General features: G+C 46.0%; 1 long non-coding RNA gene and 1 pseudogene across 1 annotated transcript; both read right to left on the bottom strand.

The window, feature by feature from the left end:
• Positions 1 to 21,756, bottom strand: part of LOC135511235 (equistatin-like) — a 114,502-nt pseudogene that overhangs the window by 56,005 nt on the left and 36,741 nt on the right.
• Positions 17,236 to 18,760, bottom strand: LOC135510217 (uncharacterized). The gene is made up of 3 exons (XR_010451090.1): positions 18,667 to 18,760; positions 17,599 to 17,707; positions 17,236 to 17,459 (listed from the first exon to the last, which is right to left on the bottom strand). It is a non-coding gene; the product is annotated as an uncharacterized LOC135510217 (long non-coding RNA).

The raw sequence follows: 21,756 nt of genomic DNA, 5'->3' as shown, positions 1-21,756 counted from the left end.
GGAGAGGTATAGTAGAAAGGAGAGGTATAGGAGAGAGGAGAGGTATAGGAGAGAGGAGAGGTATGGGAGAGAGGAGAGGTATAGGAGAGAGGAGAGGTATAGGAGAGAGGAGAGGTATGGGAGAGAGGAGAGGTATAGGAGAGAGGAGAGGTATAGGAAAGAGGAGAGGTATAGGAGAGAGGAGAGGAGGAGGGGAGAGAGATATAGGAGAGAGGAGAGGTACAGGAGAGAGGAGAGGAGGAGGGGAGAGAGGAGAGGCATGGGAGAGAGGAGAGGTATGGGAGAGAGGAGAGGTATAGGAGAGAGGAGAGGTATAGGAGAGAGGAGAGGAGGAGGGGAGAGAGGAGAGGTATAGGAGAGAGGAGAGGAGGAGGGGAGAGGAGAGGTATAGGAGAGAGGAGAGGTGTAGGAGAGAGGAGAGGTATGGGAAAGAGGAGAGGTATAGGAGAGAGGAGAGGTATAGGAGAGAGGAGAGGTATGGGAGAGAGGAGAGGTATAGGAGAGAGGAGAGGTATAGGAAAGAGGAGAGGTATAGGAGAGAGGAGAGGTATGGGAGAGAGGAGAGGTATAGGCGAGAGGAGAGGAGGAGGGGAGAGAGGTATAGGAGAGAGGAGAGGTATAGGGGAGAGGTTATGGGAGTAGGGGTATCGGTGAGAGGAGAGGTATAGGAGAGATGAGAGGTATAGGAGAGAGGAGAGGTATGGGAGGGAGGAGAGGTATAGGAGGGAGGAGAGGAATAGGAGAGAGGAGAGGAATAGGAGAGAGGAGAGGAGGGGGGAGAGGAGAGGTATGGGAGAGAGGAGAGGTATGGGAGTGAGGAGAGGAGGAGGGGAGAGAGGTATAGGAGAGAGGAGAGGTATAGGAGAGAGGAGAGGTATAGGAAAGAGGAGAGGTATAGGCGAGAGGAGAGGAGGAGGGGAGAGAGGAGAGGTATGGGAGAGAGGAGAGGTATGGGAGAGAGGAGAGGTATAGGAGAGAGGAGAGGTATAGGAGAGAGAGGAGAGGTATAGGAAAGAGGAGAGGTATAGGCGAGAGGAGAGGAGGAGGGAGAGAGGTATAGGAGAGAGGAGAGGTATAGGAGAGAGGAGAGGAGGAGGGGAGAGAGGAGAGGCATGGGAGAGAGGAGAGGTATGGGAGAGAGGAGAGGTATAGGCAAGAGGAGAAGAGGAGGGGAGAGAGGTATAGGAGAGAGGAGAGGTATAGGAGAGAGGAGAGGAGGAGGGGAGAGAGGTATAGGAGAGAGGAGAGGTATAGGAGAGAGGAGAGGAGGAGGGGAGAGAGGATAGGTATAGGAGAGAGGAGAGGTATAGGAGAGAGGAGAGGTATAGGAGAGAGGAGAGGAGGAGGGGAGAGAGGTATAGGTGAGAGGAGAGGTGGAGGGAAGAGAGGAGAGTTATGGGAAAGAGGAGATGTATAGGAGAGAGGAGAGGTATAGGAGAGAGGAGAGGAGAAGGGGAGAGAGGTATAGGCGAGAGGAGAGGAGGAGGGGAGAGAGGTATAGGAGAGAGGAGAGGAGGAGGGGAGAGAGGTGGGGACCCCCCCCCCTTGTTCAGGTACACATTATTCCATTTCTGTTAGTTACATGTCTGTGGAACTTGTTCAGTTGTTCAGTTGTTCAGCTGGGTCGCTCAGACCCGCAGAGCGCAGATCACAACAAGAACACTTGGCTGCTCTCTAGCACACAGCGGGGCACGTCAGGGCCTGTGTAGCGGCTGGCAGGGTCGCTCTGACCCACGAGCGCAGGGCGGGGAGCCGGGCACAGCGTCGCCACACTCGCCACACTCGCCACACTCGCAGACTCTCTACTGCGCTCCGCGGCACACGCCTCGCCAGTGGCTGACAGGGTCGCTCTGACCCGCAGAGCGCGACTCTAACACTCGGCTGCTCTCTAGCACACAGCGAGGCACGTCCGGACCTGTGAAGCGTCTGGCTGAGGTGCTCTGACCCAAGAGCGCAGAGCTGCGAGCCCAGAGCGCAGAGCGGGGAGCCGGGCACAGCCTTGCCACACTCGCCACACTCGCAGACTCTCTACTACGCTCCGCGGCACACGCCTCGCCATTGGCTGACAGGGTCGCTCTGAGCCCAGAGCGAAGAGAGCAGAGCGCAGAGCGAGGAGCCGGGCACACGCCTCGCCACACTCGCAGACTCTCTACTACGCTCAAAGGCACACACCTCGCCAGTGGCTGGCACGGTCACTCTGACCCCACCAGAGCAGAGCGGGAGCCCTGGAAACACAGGGCCCGGGTCGCTCTGACCCGCGAGCGCCGAGCACAGAAAGGGGAGCCCTCCACACACAGGACCTGGGTCACCCTGACATCAGGACCACGGGAGGGTGAAATGAAGTTTTTAAGACAACATATTTTGCTACAGGGGTACCATAAGAACCATCTTACACAATAAAACTATTTCAAGACATTCCCAACATAGTACACTGCTTTTGACCAGGGCCTATAGGGTCACAACTAGTCCACTATGTAAGGAATAGGGTTCTATTTGGGACATACGTCATCCATCTATTCCATTGTCCTGTTCTTCCAGAAATACAGAAAGTCACCTTGATGACAAGGTTTGGTGAAAGAGAGGCTTGACCCTCGCAAAGAAAAGGCACGCTAGCTATTTACCCTCTCCCACCTTCTCTCCTCCTCACAAAGGAATGCTGCTGGTCCTACGGCACATCTCTCTCCCAATACTTTAGCCTTAAGACATTGATCTATCACCTCTCCTCTCATCTTGCAGACTGTTTTAAATTAAATCACACAGAGATTATGTGGTTTATGGTATTTTTTGTGCAATACTTTTGCACTACGATTATGTAAAAACCCACTACAAACTTCTGCTAACATTGGCCACCGCTAGCTGAGAATCATTGGTAGCGGTGCGGCAGGCTGTGCCTGTCCTCCTCTCTTTTTTTTGCATTTTCAATGGTCTGAAACATGCTGGAAATGAATATCTTGTTAATGGAAAGACCAGGAAACTGGAAAAAAATGCACTGTCGGCATGCAGCCGAACGTTACCAACCACTTTTGGAGCTAACTAGCTGGTGCTCATAACATGACTAACATTACCTAGCTAACTAGCTGGTGCTCATAACATGACTAACATTACCTAGCTAACTAGCTGGTGCTCATAACATGGCTAACATTACCTAGCTAACATTACCTAGCTAACGAGCTGGTGCTCATAACATGGCTAACATTACCTAGCTAACTAGCTGGTGCTCATAACATGGCTAACATTACCTAGCTAACTAGCTGGTGCTCATAACATGACTAACATTACCTAGCTAACTAGCTGGTGCTCATAACATGACTAACATTACCTAGCTAACTAGCTGGTGCTCATAACATGGCTAACATTACCTAGCTAACATTACCTAGCTAACGAGCTGGTGCTCATAACATGGCTAACATTACCTAGCTAACTAGCTGGTGCTCATAACATGGCTAACATACCTAGCTAACTAGCTGGTGCTCATAACATGGCTAACATTACCGAGCTAACTAGCTGGTGCTCATAACATGGCTAACATTACCTAGCTAACATTATCTAGCTAACTCGCTGGTGCTCATAACATGGCTAACATTACCTAGCTAACTACCTGGTGCTCATAACATGGCTAACATTGCCTAGCTAACTAGCTGGTGCTCATAACATGGCTAACATTACCTAGCTAACTAGCCGGTGCTCATAACACGGCTAACATTACCTAGCTAACTAGCTGGTGCTCATAACATGGCTAACATTACCTAGCTAACTAGCTGGCGCTCATAACATGGCTAACATTACCTAGCTAACATTACCTAGCTAACAAAACAACTTATATTAACAGGATAGATAGCTGGCCATTAGCAACATTGGGTTGTCAATGAGACAGAGCTCGCTAACCAGCTGGGCCAGCAAACAACATAACAAAATAATAATTTTGTATTTGAAAAAACTCCAGGAAGGAATCACAGGAATCACAGTAGCAAGTATCCCTGGTGCACTGTTAAAATATTGTAGCGACCCGCACAGACAGCTGTGTGTTATGTGTTAGGCTAGGAGGTGGTTGTGTTGTACTGACCAGTACCCGGTGTTCGCGGGGTCCGACATGTCAATCAACCTGCTATCTGCCAATCACGGGAATGCCTGGAATGTTCTGATGCCGGGCATCCTGGTGGTTGGCGGAGTGGCGTGGAGGGGGGTTGGGCAGGGGGGTGGAGCATTGGAAGTTAAGACCAGGTTCAGCCTTTATTCTCTCTCTCTTACGTCTGGGCTTCCCAAGAGAAGGTCACGATTGGCTTGTGGGTTATCTGTCATCTTTTTGGCGTGTGCTACGGCCCAAACAGTAGCCTGTGTAAAGTTGGTTTAATAAACCGTCAATTCGCAAACTCAAGCCTCTGTCTGGACAATTGTTCATTTATGATCTAGTCAGGTCATTACAATATTTAGCAATTTAAACTATTAGTTTCCCCTCAATGGATTTCATGTTTCATGAGCTTGTCCAAGGTGTTGGACTTGACGACAGCTGCTACGTCAGTTGCTATGATCAGTTGCCCAACATTCAGGGGCAAAAGATCAATGAGACAGACAGCAGTTAATTCAAATGAATGGAACATTCCAGAACTTATAGTTAAATTGATGCTGCATCTAAAGTCTATCTGGTGACATCACAACGAGGACAAAAGGTTTTGCTGCTAATTATTTATCTCCTTCTGAAATAGCATTGTGTTTCCAAGACATTGTAATGCACTTCAGACTAGAGAGAGAGAGAGAGAGAGAGAGAGAGAGGTAGAGAGAGAGAGAGAGAGAGAGAGAGAGAGAGAGAGAGCGAGAGAGAGAGAGAGAGGTTGAGAGAGGTAGAGAGAGAGCGAGAGAGAGAGGTAGAGAGAGAGCGAGAGAGAGAGAGAGAGGTAGAGAGAGAGCAAGAGGGAGAGAGAGGTAGAGAGAGAGCGAGAGAGCGAGAGAGAGGTAGAGAGAGAGCGAGAGAGGTAGAGAGAGAGCGAGAGAGAGGTAGAGAGAGAGTGAGAGAGAGAGAGGTAGAGAGCGAGAGAGCGAGAGAGAGGTAGAGAGAGAGCGAGAGAGAGGGAGAGAGAGAGGTAGAGAGAAAGAGAGAGAGAGAGAGAGAGAGAGAGAGAGCGAGGGAGAGAAATTTTGACAAAATAGAGGGAGGGGTCTGACTGGACGGGTCCTTAAAAAGGAGTTGAGAGAGAGGTAGAACTCAACTCACAGGCAGGACAGAGAGAGAGAGACCCAGTGAAGACCTTTAAAGAAGTGTAGCTACAACTGAAGACTTCAGAAGGTGAGATTTCAACATCTGATCATCTAATACCTGTCTATGTCCCAACTGACCTACAATTCCCTACGTAGTGACCTACTTTAGACAAGGGTCCATATTACCTTTGTGGACATGAGCTATTCTCTATTTAGTTCACTGTGGGTCCTGGTCCAAAGTAGTGCACTACATAGGGGATAAGAAACCATTTTGGAAGCATCCATGTTCCAATGTCCGTTGGTCGTGTGAGTACCTGTGCCTTGTTGTTTTGGCTTTCGTGCCACTTGTATTGTGCATAGATGATTAGGGGTCTCGTCCCGTGTTGTATCATTGTGTGCTTGTGCTTTCGGGTCTCCTCCTGTGTATTTATTCGAGGTACTCCTCGCTCTTTTGAATGGGTTTCAGCCCTGTGTTTTGTATATGTGTTTGCTTGGTCTTCGTCCCCGTGCCTTTACATGGCACACTGTAATTTGGGAAAATAAAAAACCCTATTACGCATTCCTGTCTCCTTTATAACAATGTGACACTCTCCTCCAGTACCCCCAGTTATACAGTAGTTTATGTACTAAACACAGGGTCTCCTATCCTCTCCTCCAGTACCCCCAGTTATACAGTAGGTTATGTACTTAACACAGGGTCTCCTCTCCTCTCCTCTAGTACCCCCAGCTATACAGTAGGTTATGTACTTAACACAGGGTCTCCTCTCCTCCAGTACCCCCAGCTATACAGTAGGTTATGTACTTAACACAGGGTCTCCTATCCTCTAGTACCCCCAGCTATACAGTAGGTTATGTACTTAACACAGGGTCTCCTGTCCTCTAGTACCCCCAGCTATACAGTAGGTTATGTACTTAACACAGGGTCTCCTATCCTCTCCTCTAGTACCCCCAGCTATACAGTAGGTTATGTACTTAACACAGGGTCTCCTCTCCTCCAGTACCCCCAGCTATACAGTAGGTTATGTACTTAACACAGGGTCTCCTATCCTCTAGTACCCCCAGCTATACAGTAGGTTATGTACTTAACACAGGGTCTCCTATCCTCTCCTCTAGTACCCCCAGCTATACAGTAGGTTATGTACTTAACACAGGGTCTCCTCTCCTCCAGTACCCCCAGCTATACAGTAGGTTATGTACTTAACACAGGGTCTCCTATCCTCTCCTCTAGTACCCCCAGCTATACAGTAGGTTATGTACTTAACACAAGGTCTCCTCTCCTCCAGTACCCCCAGCTATACAGTAGGTTATGTACTTAACACAGGGTCTCCTATCCTCTCCTCCAGTACCCCCAGCTATACAGTAGGTTATGTACTTAACACAGGGTCTCCTATCCTCTCCTCCAGTACCCCCAGCTATACAGTAGGTTATGTACTTAACACAGGGTTTCATATCCTCTAGTACCCCCAACTATACAGTAGGTTATGTACTTAACACAGGGTCTCCTATCCTCTCCTCCAGTACCCCCAGCTATACAGTAGGTTATGTACTTAACACAGGGTCTCCTATCCTCTCCTCTAGTACCCCCAGCTATACAGTAGGTTATGTACTTAACACAGGGTTTCATATCCTCTCCTCCAGTACCCCCAGCTATACAGTAGGTTATGTACTTAACACAGGGTCTCCTATCCTCTCCTCTAGTACCCCCAGCTATACAGTAGGTTATGTACTTAACACAGGGTCTCCTATCCTCTCCTCTAGTACCCCCAGCTATACAGTAGGTTATGTACTTAACACAGGGTCTCCTATCCTCTCCTCTAGTACCCCCAGCTATACAGTAGGTTATGTACTAAACACAGGGTCTCCTCTCCTCTCCTCCAGTACCCCCAGTTATACAGTAGGTTATGTACTAAACACAGGGTCTCCTCTCCTCTCCTCCAGTACCCCCAGTTATACAGTAGGTTATGTACTAAACACAGGGTCTCCTCTCCTCTCCTCCAGTACCCCCAGTTATACAGTAGGTTATGTACTAAAGACAGGGTCTCCTATCCTCTCCTCTAGTACCCCCAGCTATACAGTAGGTTATGTACTACATTTACATTACATTTAAGTCATTTAGCAGACGCTCTTATCCAGAGAACACAGGGTCTCCTATCTTCTCCTCTAGTACCCCCAGCTATACAGTAGGTTATGTACTAAACACAGGGTCTCCTATCCTCTAGTACCCCCAGTTATACAGTAGGTTATGTACTTAACACAGGGTCTCCTATCCTCTCCTCTAGTACCCCCAGCTATACAGTAGGTTATGTACTTAACACAGGGTCTCCTCTCCTCTAGTACCCCCAGCTATACAGTAGGTTATGTACTTAACACAGGGTCTCCTATCCTCTCCTCTAGTACCCCCAGCTATACAGTAGGTTATGTACTTAACACAGGGTCTCCTCTCCTCCAGTACCCCCAGCTATACAGTAGGTTATGTACTTAACACAGGGTCTCCTATCCTCTCCTCTAGTACCCCCAGCTATACAGTAGGTTATGTACTTAACACAGGGTTTCATATCCTCTCCTCTAGTACCCCCAGTTATACAGTAGGTTATGTACTTAACACAGGGTTTCATATCCTCTCCTCCAGTACCCCCAGCTATACAGTAGGTTATGTACTTAACACAGGGTCTCCTATCCTCTCCTCTAGTACCCCCAGCTATACAGTAGGTTATGTACTTAACACAGGGTCTCCTATCCTCCAGTACCCCCAGCTATACAGTAGGTTATGTACTTAACACAAGGTCTCCTATCCTCTCCTCTAGTACCCCCAGCTATACAGTAGGTTATGTACTTAACACAGGGTCTCCTATCCTCCAGTACCCCCAGCTATACAGTAGGTTATGTACTTAACACAGGGTCTCCTCTCCTCTAGTACCCCCAGCTATACAGTAGGTTATGTACTTAACACAGGGTCTCCTATCCTCTCCTCTAGTACCCCCAGCTATACAGTAGGTTATGTACTTAACACAGGGTCTCCTATCCTCTAGTACCCCCAGCTATACAGTAGGTTATGTACTTAACACAGGGTCTCCTATCCTCTCCTCTAGTACCCCCAGCTATACAGTAGGTTATGTACTTAACACAGGGTCTCCTATCCTCTCCTCTAGTACCCCCAGCTATACATTAGGTTATGTACTTAACACAGGGTCTCCTATCCTCTCCTCTAGTACCCCCAGTTATACAGTAGGTTATGTACTTAACACAGGGTCTCCTCTCCTCTAGTACCCCCAGTTATACAGTAGGTTATGTACTTAACACAGGGTCTCCTCTCCTCTCCTCTAGTACCCCCAGCTATACAGTATGTTATGTACTTAACACAGGGTCTCCTATCCTCTAGTACCCCCAGTTATACAGTAGGTTATGTACTTAACACAGGGTCTCCTCTCCTCTAGTACCCCCAGCTATACAGTAGGTTATGTACTTAACACAGGGTCTCCTATCCTCTAGTACCCCCAGCTATACAGTAGTTTATGTACTTAACACATGGTCTCCTATCCTCTCCTCTAGTACCCCCAGCTATACAGTAGGTTATGTACTTAACACAGGGTCTCCTATCCTCTCCTCTAGTACCCCCAGCTATACAGTAGGTTATGTACTTAACACAGGGTCTCCTATCCTCTAGTACCCCCAGCTATACAGTAGGTTATGTACTTAACACAGGGTCTCCTATCCTCTCCTCTAGTACCCCCAGCTATACAGTAGGTTATGTACTTAACACAGGGTCTCCTATCCTATCCTCTAGTACCCCCAGCTATACAGTAGGTTATGTACTTAACACAGGGTCTCCTATCCTCTCCTCTAGTACCCCCAGCTATACAGTAGGTTATGTACTTAACACAGGGTCTCCTATCCTCTCCTCCAGTACCCCCAGCTATACAGTAGGTTATGTACTTAACACAGGGTTTCATATCCTCTCCTCTAGTACCCCCAGCTATACAGTAGGTTATGTACTTAACACAGTGTCTCCTCTCCTCTAGTACCCCCAGCTATACAGTAGGTTATGTACTTAACACAGGGTCTCCTATCCTCTCCTCTAGTACCCCCAGCTATACAGTAGGTTATGTACTTAACACAGTGTCTCCTCTCCTCTAGTACCCCCAGCTATACAGTAGGTTATGTACTTAACACAGGGTCTCCTATCCTCTAGTACCCCCAGCTATACAGTAGGTTATGTACTTAACACAGGGTCTCCTATCCTCTCCTCTAGTACCCCCAGCTATACAGTAGGTTATGTACTTAACACAGGGTCTCCTATCCTCTCCTCTAGTACCCCCAGCTATACAGTAGGTTATGTACTTAACACAGGGTCTCCTATCCTCTCCTCTAGTACCCCCAGCTATACAGTAGGTTATGTACTTAACACAGGGTCTCCTATCCTCTCCTCTAGTACCCCCAGCTATACAGTAGGTTATGTACTTAACACAGGGTCTCCTATCCTCTCCTCTAGTACCCCCAGCTATACAGTAGGTTATGTACTTAACACAGGGTCTCCTATCCTATCCTCTAGTACCCCCAGCTATACAGTAGGTTATGTACTTAACACAGGGTCTCCTATCCTCTAGTACCCCCAGCTATACAGTAGGTTATGTACTTAACACAGGGTCTCCTATCCTCTCCTCTATTACCCCCAGCTATACAGTAGGTTATGTACTTAACACAGGGTCTCCTATCCTCTAGTACCCCCAGCTATACAGTAGGTTATGTACTTAACACAGGGTCTCCTATCCTCTCCTCTATTACCCCCAGCTATACAGTAGGTTATGTACTTAACACAGGGTCTCCTATCCTATCCTCTAGTACCCCCAGCTATACAGTAGGTTATGTACTTAACACAGGGTCTCCTATCCTCTCCTCCAGTACCCCCAGCTATACAGTAGGTTATGTACTTAACACAGGGTTTCATATCCTCTCCTCTAGTACCCCCAGCTATACAGTAGGTTATGTACTTAACACAGGGTCTCCTATCCTCTCCTCTAGTACCCCCAGCTATACAGTAGGTTATGTACTTAACACAGGGTTTCATATCCTCTCCTCTAGTACCCCCAGTTATACAGTAGGTTATGTACTTAACACAGGGTCTCCTCTCCTCTAGTACCCCCAGCTATACAGTAGGTTATGTACTTAACACAGGGTCTCCTATCCTCTCCTCTAGTACCCCCAGCTATACAGTAGGTTATGTACTTAACACAGGGTCTCCTATCCTCTCCTCTAGTACCCCCAGTTATACAGTAGGTTATGTACTTAACACAGGGTCTCCTATCCTCTAGTACCCCCAGCTATACAGTAGGTTTTGTACTTAACACAGGGTCTCCTATCCTCTCCTCTAGTACCCCCAGTTATACAGTAGGTTATGTACTAAACACAGGGTCTCCTATCCTCTCCTCTAGTACCCCCAGTTATACAGTAGGTTATGTACTTAACACAGGGTCTCCTCTCCTCTCCTCTAGTACCCCCAGCTATACAGTAGGTTATGTACTTAACACAGGGTCTCCTATCCTCTCCTCTAGTACCCCCAGTTATACAGTAGGTTATGTACTAAACACAGGGTCTCCTATCTTCTCCTCTAGTACCCCCAGTTATACAGTAGGTTATGTACTTAACACAGGGTCTCCTCTCCTCTAGTACCCCCAGCTATACAGCATGTTATGTACTTAACACAGGGTCTCCTATCTTCTCCTCTAGTACCCCCAGCTATACAGTAAGTTATGTACTAAACACAGGGTCTCCTATCCTCTAGTACCCCCAGTTATACAGTAGGTTATGTACTTAACACAGGGTCTCCTCTCCTCTAGTACCCCCAGCTATACAGTAGGTTATGTACTTAACACAGGGTCTCCTATCCTCTCCTCCAGTACCCCCAGCTATACAGTAGGTTATGTACTTAACACAGGGTCTCCTATCCTCTAGTATCCCCAGCTATACACTAGGTTATGTACTTAACACAGGGTCTCCTATCCTCTCCTCTAGTACCCCCAGTTATACAGTAGGTTATGTACTTAACACAGGGTCTCCTATCCTCTCCTCTAGTACCCCCAGTTATACAGTAGGTTATGTACTTAACACAGGGTCTCCTATCCTCTCCTCTAGTACCCCCAGCTATACAGTAGGTTATGTACTTAACACAGGGTCTCCTATCCTCTCCTCCAGTACCCCCAGCTATACAGTAGGTTATGTACTTAACACAGGGTCTCCTATCCTCTCCTCTAGTACCCCCAGCTATACAGTAGGTTATGTACTTAACACAGGGTCTCCTATCTTCTCCTCTAGTACCCCCAGCTATACAGTAGGTTATGTACTTAACACAGGGTCTCCTATCCTCTCCTCTAGTACCCCCAGCCATCCCAGTGATTTGGAGTAATCCAGTACAATCACAGCTGATTAAAATGCTCATCTCTCTCTCCAGACTATCACCATGGTGACATTGACCATCATTCTGCTTGTCAGCACAGCTTTTGCTCTGGGAGACACCTTTGTTCCCCATGGTAAGAGTGAGACACCTCACACTGACAGTTGAAGTCTGAAGTTTACATACATTTACATACGTTTTTCAACCACTCCACAAATGTATTGTTAACAAACTATCGTTTTGGCAAGTCAGTTAGGACATCTACTTCGTGCATGACACAGGTCATTTTTCCAACAATTGTTAACAGACAGATTATTTCACTTATAATCCACTGTATCACAATTCCAGTGGGTCTGAAGTTCACATACACTACGTTGACTGTGCCTTTAAACAGCTTGGAAAATTCCAGAAAATGATGTCATGGCTTTAGAAGCTTCTGATGGGCTCATTGGCATCATTTGAGTCAATTGGAGGTGTACCTGTGGATGTATTTCAAGGCCTACCTTCAAACTCAGTGCCTCTTTGCTTGACATCATGGGAAAATCAAAATGAATCAGCCAAGACAAGTCTGGTTCATCCTTGGGTGCAATTTCAAAATGCCTGAAGGTACCATGTTCATCTGTACAAACAATAGTACGCAAGTATAAACACCATGGGACCACGCAGCCATCATAACGCTCAGGAAGGAGACGCGTTCTGTCTCCTAGAGATGAACGTACTTTGGTGCGAAAAGTGCAAATTAATCCCAGAACAACAGCAAAGGACCTTGTGAAGATGCTGGAGGAAACGGGTACAAAAGTATCTATATCCACAGTAAAACGAGTCCTATATAGACATAACCTGAAAGGCCGCTCAGCAAGGAAGAAGCCACTGCTCAAAAACGGCCATAAAAATGCCAGACTACGGTTTGCAACTGCACATGGGGACAAATACTGTACTTTTTGGAGAAATGTCCTCTGGTCTGATGAAACATAAACAAAACTGTTTGGCCATAATGACCATCGTTATGTTTGGAGGAAAAAGGGGGAGGCTTGCAAGCCGAGAACACCATCCCGACCGTGAAGCACGGGGTGGCAGCATCATGTTGTGGGGGTGCTTTGCTGCAGGAAGGACTGGTGTACTTCAGAAAATAGATGGCATGAGGTTGGAAAATGATGTGCATATATTGAAGCTCAAGACATCATTCAGGAAGTTAAAGCTTGGTCGAAAATGGGTCTTCCAAATGGACATTGACCCCAAGCAGACTTCCAAAGTTGTGGCAAAATGGCTTAAGGACAACAAAGTGGCCATCACAAAGCCCTGACCTCAATCCTATAGAAAAGTTGTGGGCAGAACTGAAAAAGCATGTTCGAGCAAGGAGGCCTACAAACCTGACTCGGTTACACCCACTCTGTCAGGAGGAATGGGCCAAAATTCACCCCACTTATTGCGTGAAGCTTGTAGAAGGCGACCCGAAACGTTTGACCCAAGTTAAACAATGTAAAGGCAATGCTACCAAATATTAATTGAGTGTATATAAACTTCTGACCCACTGGGAATGTGATGAAAGAAATAAAAGCTGAAATAAATCATTCTCTACTATTATGCTGACATTTTACATTCTTAAAATAAAGTGGTGATCCTAACTGACCTAAAACAGGGATGTTTACTAGGATTAAATGTCAGGAATTGTGAAAAACTGAGTGTAAATGTATTTGTCTAAGGTGTATGTGAACTTTCCACTTCAACTGTACTAAGTCAACAATTTTATAAATATAAACATTACTGTGTGTTTATCTGTCCCACAAGTTCAAGTATTAATACCCAGGTGTGATTAGGAAATATGTTTGTTTGTACATCTCATTCTCCTTGGGACACCCTCAGAGAGGACAGCCTCTATTTAACCTTTAGTTAAGAACAAATTCTTATTTACAATGATGGCCTACCAAAAGGGATTGAAAATAAACAATATAGGACAAAACACACAAGAGAGACAACGCTACACTACATAAAGAGAGCTCTAAAACAACAACACATCAAGGCAGCAACACATGACAACACAGCATGGCAGCAACACATGACAACACAGCATGGCAACAAAACAACATGACAACAGCATGGGCTGCAACACATGACAACACACCATGGTAGCAACACATCATGAAAACAACATGGCAGCAGTACAACATGGTAGCAGAACATCATGACAACAACATGGTAGCAGCACAACTAGGCAGCAGCACAACACATGGTACAAGCATTATTGGGCACAGACAACAGCACAAAGGGCAAGAAGGTAGAGACAACAATACATCAGGCGAAGCAGCCACAACTGTCAGTAAGAGTGTCCATGATTGAGTATTTGAATGAAGAGATTGAGATAAATACTCAAACTGGACAGTTTTGTTGCAGCTCGTTCCAGTCACTAGCTGCAGCAAACTGAAAAGATGAGCGACCCAGGGATGTGTGTGCTTTGGGGACCTTTAACAGAATGTGACTTGCAGAACAGGTGTTGTATGTGGAGGATGAGGGCTGCAGTTGATATCTCAGATAGTGGGAGTGAGGCCTAAGAGGGTAAATAAATAAGCATCAACCAGTGGGTCTTGCGACGGGTATACAGAGATGACCAGTTTGCAGAGGAGTATAGAGTGCAGTGATGTGTCCTATAAGGAGCATTGGTAGCAAATCTGATGGCCAAATGGTAAAGAACATCTTGCCGCTCGAGAGCACCCTTACCTGCCGATCTATAAATTATGTCTCCGTAATCTAGCATGGGTAGGAGGGTCATCTGAATCAGGGTTAGTTTTGCAGCTGGGGTGAAAGAGGAGCGATTACAATATAGCAAACCAAGTCCAGAATTAACTTAAGCCTACAGCTTTGATATGTGCTGAGAGAAGGACAGTGTATAGTCTAGCCAAACTCCCAAGTACTTGTATGAGTTGACTACCTCAAGCTCTAAACTCTCAGAGGTAGTAATCACACCTGTGGGGACAGGGGCATTCTTCTTACCAAACCACATGACCTTTGCTTTGGAGGTGTTCAGAACAAGGTTAAGGGCAGAGAAAGCTTGTTGGACACTGAAAGCTTTGTTGTAGAGCATTTAACACAAAATCCAGGGAGGGGCCAGCTGAGTATAAGACTGTATCATCTGCATATCAATGGATGAGAGCTTCCTACTGCCTGAGCTATGTCGTTGAGGTAAATTGAGAAGAGCGTGGAGCCTAGGATTGAGCCTTGGGGTACACCCTTGGTGACAGGCAGCAGCTGAGACAGCAGATGTTCTGACATTATACACTGCACTCTTTGAGAGGTAGTTAGCAAACCAGGCCAAAGACCCCTCAGAGACACCAATACTCCTTCACCGGCCCACAAGAATGGAATGGTCTACCGTATCAAAAGCTTTGGCCAGGTCAATAAAAATATCAGCACAGTATTGCTTATAATCAAGGGCAATGGTGACATCATTGAGGACCTTTAAGGTTACAGTGACACATGCATAACCTGAACGGAAGCCAGACTGCATACCAGAGAGAACACTATAGACATCAAGAGAGCCAGTCAGTTGATTATTGACACGTTTTTCAAAACGTTTGATAAACAGGGCAAAATAGAAATAGGCCTATAACAGTTAGGATCAGCTTGATCTCCCCCTTTAAATAAAGGACGAACCGTGGATGTCTTCCAGGCAATGGGAACCTCCCTAGAGAGAAGAGACAGGTTCAAAAGATCAGCCGTGACACCAGATAAATTAAGGTTGTGCCCAAGGGCTCAAGGGCATAGACAGATATTTCAACTTCTCATCTCAGGGATTCAAACTAGCAACCTTTGTGTTACTGGCCCAACTCTCTAACCGCTAGGCTACCTGAGACTCCTCTTGTTCCAGAGATGTATGTTGATGTATAAGATTGAGATTGACAGCCCAAGCTTCCAGAATGTATGTCCAGAAATGTATCATATGTCCATACATTGTCCAGCAATGTTATGTCATGTCCACATTACAATGTATGTTACCAGTCTATCAAGATGGCATCTCACACCTCAAGACCCGCTGTGAGCGTGAAAGAGATGCCGCGACACATGGCCCAATAGGAGGCTTCATCCCCACTTGTGACTACAATGGACAATACACCCCTCTGCAATGTTGGGGCTCTACAGGTTAACATGCACACACACACGCACAGAAGCACACAGTAAATTCTCCAATTGAGTTGAACGTGACAAATTCAATGTGTTACAGTAAAATGTGTAAATATATTTAACAGGTTATTAACATGTCTTTCTGGTAGGTTACTGTTGGTGTGTGAACAGTTCTGGACAGAAGATTCCGGGTACTGAGACTCCACCAGGCAGTGCTAGCAACTGCTAGCAACTGTTCCACCAAGGTATATACACACACAAAAACACACACTCACTAAATCTTATTTCTTTGCAGCTGGTTCTGGATGTTGTTCATGTTTGTTGTTTTGTCTGGAATTGTAGATGTGGACGTAGATGAAAAGCGTTGGAACGAAGACGGAGGACTTGACAGTTGTCTTTGCTGTACTACAGGAACTAATTCACTTTCCATACAAATAAAATAAATCCAGAGATTAAACTGTTGATTTTTCTTGTTGGTGTGATATGCTGAACAATTTATATGAACCTGTCAAAATAATCGTTTACCTTCGATCGGATGTTCACTCACGAGACTCCCAGTTACACAATAAATGTTGCCCTATTTGTTTGGCACATTATGTTCAGAAATCCACAGGAAAGAGGCACGACAAATTCCAAATAGTTTCCGTAATGTCCACAGAAACATGGCAAACTTTTTTTATTATCAATCCTCAGGATAAAATATATAATCGATAATATCAACCGCAACAGTCTTGTTCAGTAGGAGAGGGAACGGCAATGGTTCCCCAAACTCTGTTGCGCGAGCAGAACTCATGCGAACACTTGACGGATGTTATTGTTCTGGCTCACTTTTCAAAATAAAACCCTGAAACTGGCTGAAGACTGTTGACAACTTGAGGAAGTGATAGGCAAGGGAAGCTGGTTGATATCCCTTTAAATGGCACAAAGGGAGGCTATGGAACATGGAGTCAAAATAGAAGCCACTTCCTGGTTTGATATTACTCAGGGTTTCACCTGCAATATCGGTTGTGTTATACACAGACAGTATGTCGACAGTTTTGGAAACTCGAATGTTTTCTATCCAATACTAATATGCATATATTAGCAACTGAGAAGATGGCCGTTTACAATGGGCACCTTTTCATCCAAGCTACTCAATACTGCCCCCTGCAGCCGTAAGTAGTTAAACATGTCTTTTGCACCTTCCGTATCCTAAACATACTGTGTCATGTCACAGGTCTACATTTACAAAGTTAGGCACAATGACAGTTATGTCCTGGTGGCACAGTCACGCATGGCACTTGCAACATAACGGTTGTGGGTTTGAGTCCCACAGGGGACAGGAAGAAAGAGTACCAACTACAACATGTGATATGATGCAGAGTTTCAGGTGAAGTGTTACAGGTTGTACTTAGTGCCAATTTGACACAGGTTTTGGACTTAATATCTGTTTGACAAATACATTTTGGGATGCGAATGTACGTTTTAGAAAGCTCTCAAAACATGGGACAATTTCAGCAGTATGATTCATAGTCAATAACTCATGAGACAAAAAAATAGTCCACATTTTATTGGCTGCAAACAATTCCTCAACATTTGTGTAGTAACAGACTTATTTAACAGCAACTAAGTATTTTGACGTTACCATGAAGTATTAAGGGCGCAGCCACTACGGAATAGCATTGCTGCTTCTAATGTATAGTCTGGCGGAGAGGCAGGAGTCTCAGGGAGCACACAGAGGGCAAGCTCCTTCCACATAAAGCATTGTTCCAGCACTTCTGGCCTGAAGACGAAACACAGAACACATATACTCAGCTGTACAGACAGTAGGAAAGTCCACAGGAGACATTCATTAGTTAAATTAACTAGGAATAAATTTAATTTGATGACTGGATCAGTGAATGATACTGGGTTTACTGTACCTCCAAAGTTGATACGAATACAAGTCTCTCTGGCACCAGCACCAGGCCTTCCTTTAGCCCAGTTCTGGTGATCAAAGTCGGAGCCATCACTCCAGAACCACCGCCTGTCCTGAAGGGGGGGGTCAGAATAAACTCAATGTATAGTCTTTCCTCTAACACCTGAAACAGTCAAAGCTACTGCAAAACCCATCCTACTGGGACTATTGCTTGTGTAAAGACCGTGATGCCTACTCCTCACATTTGCAATCATCCCATACATGTCAAAGACCATAACTAGTCCACAACTTGATGCTAGAAACCCCATGCACATGTTTACAAGCAGACTGTGTGGAATAGATTACATCTATACTTAACTAGAACCATTTTACATATGTATAAAAGCATCCTACGGAAGTTGACAATTAAAACCATTGACGTTATTTAGTAGATTCATCTAGCATGACCTACAGGATCAATTAGGTTAAGGGCGTTGCTCAAGGGCATGTCAGATTTCTCTCAGTGAGCTCTGGGATTCAAACTAGCAGCCTTGACTTTATTGGTGTCCAAACAAAATAGACAACTCAGACAGAACTACATTAATAACAGATAGCACAGATGCCAGGTTTGCGCCAAGGTACTTCACAACGTTGGGTACAGACACCAGTTGATCACCAAGGTACACACAGTACCGCTAGAGAAGAAGGCAAGTCAGTTAAGAAAATTGTTATCTACAATGACAACCAAGCAGTAGATGGGAACAAAGACATTTCATGTATTAGTCAGTCAGCCTTGCTGAGAATTTGTCTTCTGGACTCTCAACCAAATATTGACCATCGCAACTAATTCCTTTTTAAAACTCTTAAAGATACTAGTTTATCTCCATCTTAAGCCATGTCCTGTGGGTTCCAGTATACAGAAGGCACAACAAATTCAAAATGTTTAGAAAATTCCCATCTTAAAGGGAAGTTCAGTATTTCACATCAGTCATGTGTTGCAGTTTAAGAAAGTATCACTTTTAAGGTAATGTCTAAGAGCTCATTCCAACTACACTTCCCCCTTCAAATTCACAGTAGATGGTAAGGGTGATACCTCTGCTTCTGGCCAGCTCCTTGTAGTCTTTACAAACATTAAACAGCGTGATCCATATTTGGTCCAACCGGAAGGACACAAGTCTTCTTCTACAAGTGAATCTGTAAGGAGAAGTTATATGTGGCTTTAAAGGCTAGTGGATGGAGATCTACAAATCACAGCTACAATATTATTTGTAGGTCAATCAGTCATGTCTGCTACGAGAAAAATACAGAACGAGTCAAGAAAAGTGGACTCTTACGTGCATCTCCCAGAGCAAAGGCAGCACTGAGAAGCAGAAGACTGGTCAACATGGTCATGGAGTCTCCTGAGAGAAACAGAGTGAAGCCATCCAAACCACAGATTCAACTCCACATACAGTAGATTAGAACAGGAATGTGTCTGCTTTCCTAAATGCCAACCTATTCCCTAAACAGGGCTGAGGAGAATGTCTGGGCAGGTATTTCTCTCCAGTCAGACAGAAGTAATAGAGTTCAAGTTCCCAAATGTAGAAATGTCATTCAGGATTGGTTATGGCCAAATCTGTCAGAAAACAGGCATTATGATTGAACACAAAGTTCAATTCTGCTTCTTTTACTTTCCAACAAAAATAAAAGCAAAGTATAAAATGCTGACAGGTAAGGCGTAGTGGCTTGTAACACCGGCAGGTAAGGCTTAGTGGCTTGTAACACCGGCAGGCAAGGCTTAGTGGCTTGTAACACCGGCAGGCAAGGCTTAGTGGCTTGTAACACCGGCAGGCAAGGCTTAGTGGCTTGTAACACCGGCAGGCAAGGCTTAGTGGCTTGTAACACCGGCAGGCAAGGCTTAGTGGCTTGTAACACCGGCAGGCAAGGCTTAGTGGCTTGTAACACCGGCAGGCAAGGCTTAGTGGCTTGTAACACCGGCAGGCAAGGCTTAGTGGCTTGTAACACCGGCAGGCAAGGCTTAGTGGCTTGTAACACCGGCAGGCAAGGCTTAGTGGCTTGTAACACCAGCAGGCAAGGCTTAGTGGCTTGTAACACCAGCAGGCAAGGCTTAGTGGCTTGTAACACCAGCAGTCAAGGCTTAGTGGCTTGTAACACCAGCAGGCAGGGCTTAGTGGCTTGTAACACCGGCAGGCAAGGCTTAGTGGCTTGTAACACCAGCAGGCAAGGCTTAGTGGCTTGTAACACCAGCAGGCAAGGCTTAGTGGCTTGTAACACCAGCAGGCAAGGCTTAGTGGCTTGTAACACCAGCAGGCAAGGCTTAGTGGCTTGTAACACCAGCAGGCAAGGCTTAGTGGCTTGTAACACCAGCAGGCAAGGCTTAGTGGCTTGTAACACCAGCAGGCAGGGCTTAGTGGCTTGTAACACCAGCAGGCAAGGCTTAGTGGCTTGTAACACCAGCAGGTAAGGCTTAGTGGCTTGTAACACCAGCAGGTAAGGTGAAATGGCCACCTGGAAAGGCTGTGATAGCCAATTAACAACAGGAACAATAAAGGAACTGGGAAACCACAAATGCTGAACAACCCAAGTAGAACAAGCTGCTTATATACCAGAAGAATTGAAGAGGAATTGGTGATTAGCAGAGTGAGTTCAGGTGTGATGAGTTAGCAGGAAAGGGGCGTGTCCAGAGGGGAACTGGGAGTTCAATTATGCCCACTGAATGCATTTTTTTAATGATCATATTCAAAAAGTTGTTTTGCAGGACAAGGTTTATTGTGACTTTCAAGAATGCCGGAATTGCTTCACCTTGCTCTCCTGGTAGGCTCGATGCAAGTTTCACCATCCAATTATTTCAGACATACAATGCAGTTCCACCATGGCACGGACCGTGATGATACCTTGGTGCAGACCATGATGATACCTTGGTGCAGACCATGGTAATACCTTGGTGCAGACCATGATGATACCTTGGTTCAGACCATGGTGATACCTTGGTGCAGACCATTATAATACCTTGGTGCAGACCATGATGATACCTTGGTGCAGACCATGGTGATACCTTGGTGCAGACCATTATAATACCTTGGTGCAGACCATGATGATACCTTGGTGCAGACCATGATGATACCTTGGTGCAGACCATGGTGATACATTGGTGCAGACCATGATGACACCTTGGTGCAGACCATGATGATACCTTGGTGCAGACCATGATGATACCTTGGTGCAGACCATGATGATACCTTGGTGCAGACCATGGTGATACCTTGGTGCAGACCATGATGATACCTTGGTGCAGACCATGGTGATACCTTGGTGCAGACCATTATAATACCTTGGTGCAGACCATGATGATACCTTGGTGCAGACCATTATAATACTTTGGTGCAGAACATTATAATACCTTGGTGCAGACCATGATGATACCTTGGTGCAGACCATGGCAGTACGGTAGTTTTTTTTTGAGGGGTAAAGTTTTTTACGTCCAGTTGTTTTTAACCGACACACGACAGTTCAACGGAATCTCACTGGAGCAGACAATTGTTACATCTATTTCCTATGCAGACTTTCTAAATGGCGACAACAACAAAAAAATAAAGTTAATGGGTACATAGTTACTGTATTAAAGCTGACAAGAGAAGGAGAGAGAGGTATGGGAGAAATGAGAGGAGGGGAGAGGTTAGGGGATAAGAGGAGGAGGGAGAGGTTAGGGGAGGAGAGGAGGAGGGGAGAGTCGAGAGGTTAGGGGAGGAGAGGGGTAGGGAATAGGGTTATAGGAGGGAGGAGTGGAGGAGGGGAGAGAGTAGAGGTATAGGAGAGAGGAGAGGTATAGGAGAGAGGAGAGGTATAGGAGAGAGGAGAGGTATGCGAGAGAGGAGAGGAGGAGGGGAGGAGAGGAGGAGGGGAGAGAGGCATAGGAGAGAGGAGAGGTATAGGAGAGAGGAGGGGAGGATAGAGGAGAGGTATGGGATAGAGGAGAGGTATGCGAGAGAGGAGAGGTATGGTAGAGAGGAGAGGTATAGGAGAGAGGAGAGGTATAGGAGAGAGGAGAGGTATGCGAGAGAGGAGAGGAGGAGGGGAGGAGAGGAGGAGGGGAGAGAGGTATAGGAGAGAGGAGAGGTATAGGAGAGAGGAGGGGAGGATAGAGGAGAGGTATGGGATAGAGGAGAGGTATGCGAGAGAGGAG

Source organism: Oncorhynchus masou, chromosome 23, assembly GCF_036934945.1.
Source record: "Oncorhynchus masou masou isolate Uvic2021 chromosome 23, UVic_Omas_1.1, whole genome shotgun sequence".
NCBI classification, from domain to species: Eukaryota; Metazoa; Chordata; class Actinopteri; order Salmoniformes; family Salmonidae; genus Oncorhynchus; species Oncorhynchus masou.
This window is presented reverse-complemented; position numbering and strand designations above follow the sequence as displayed.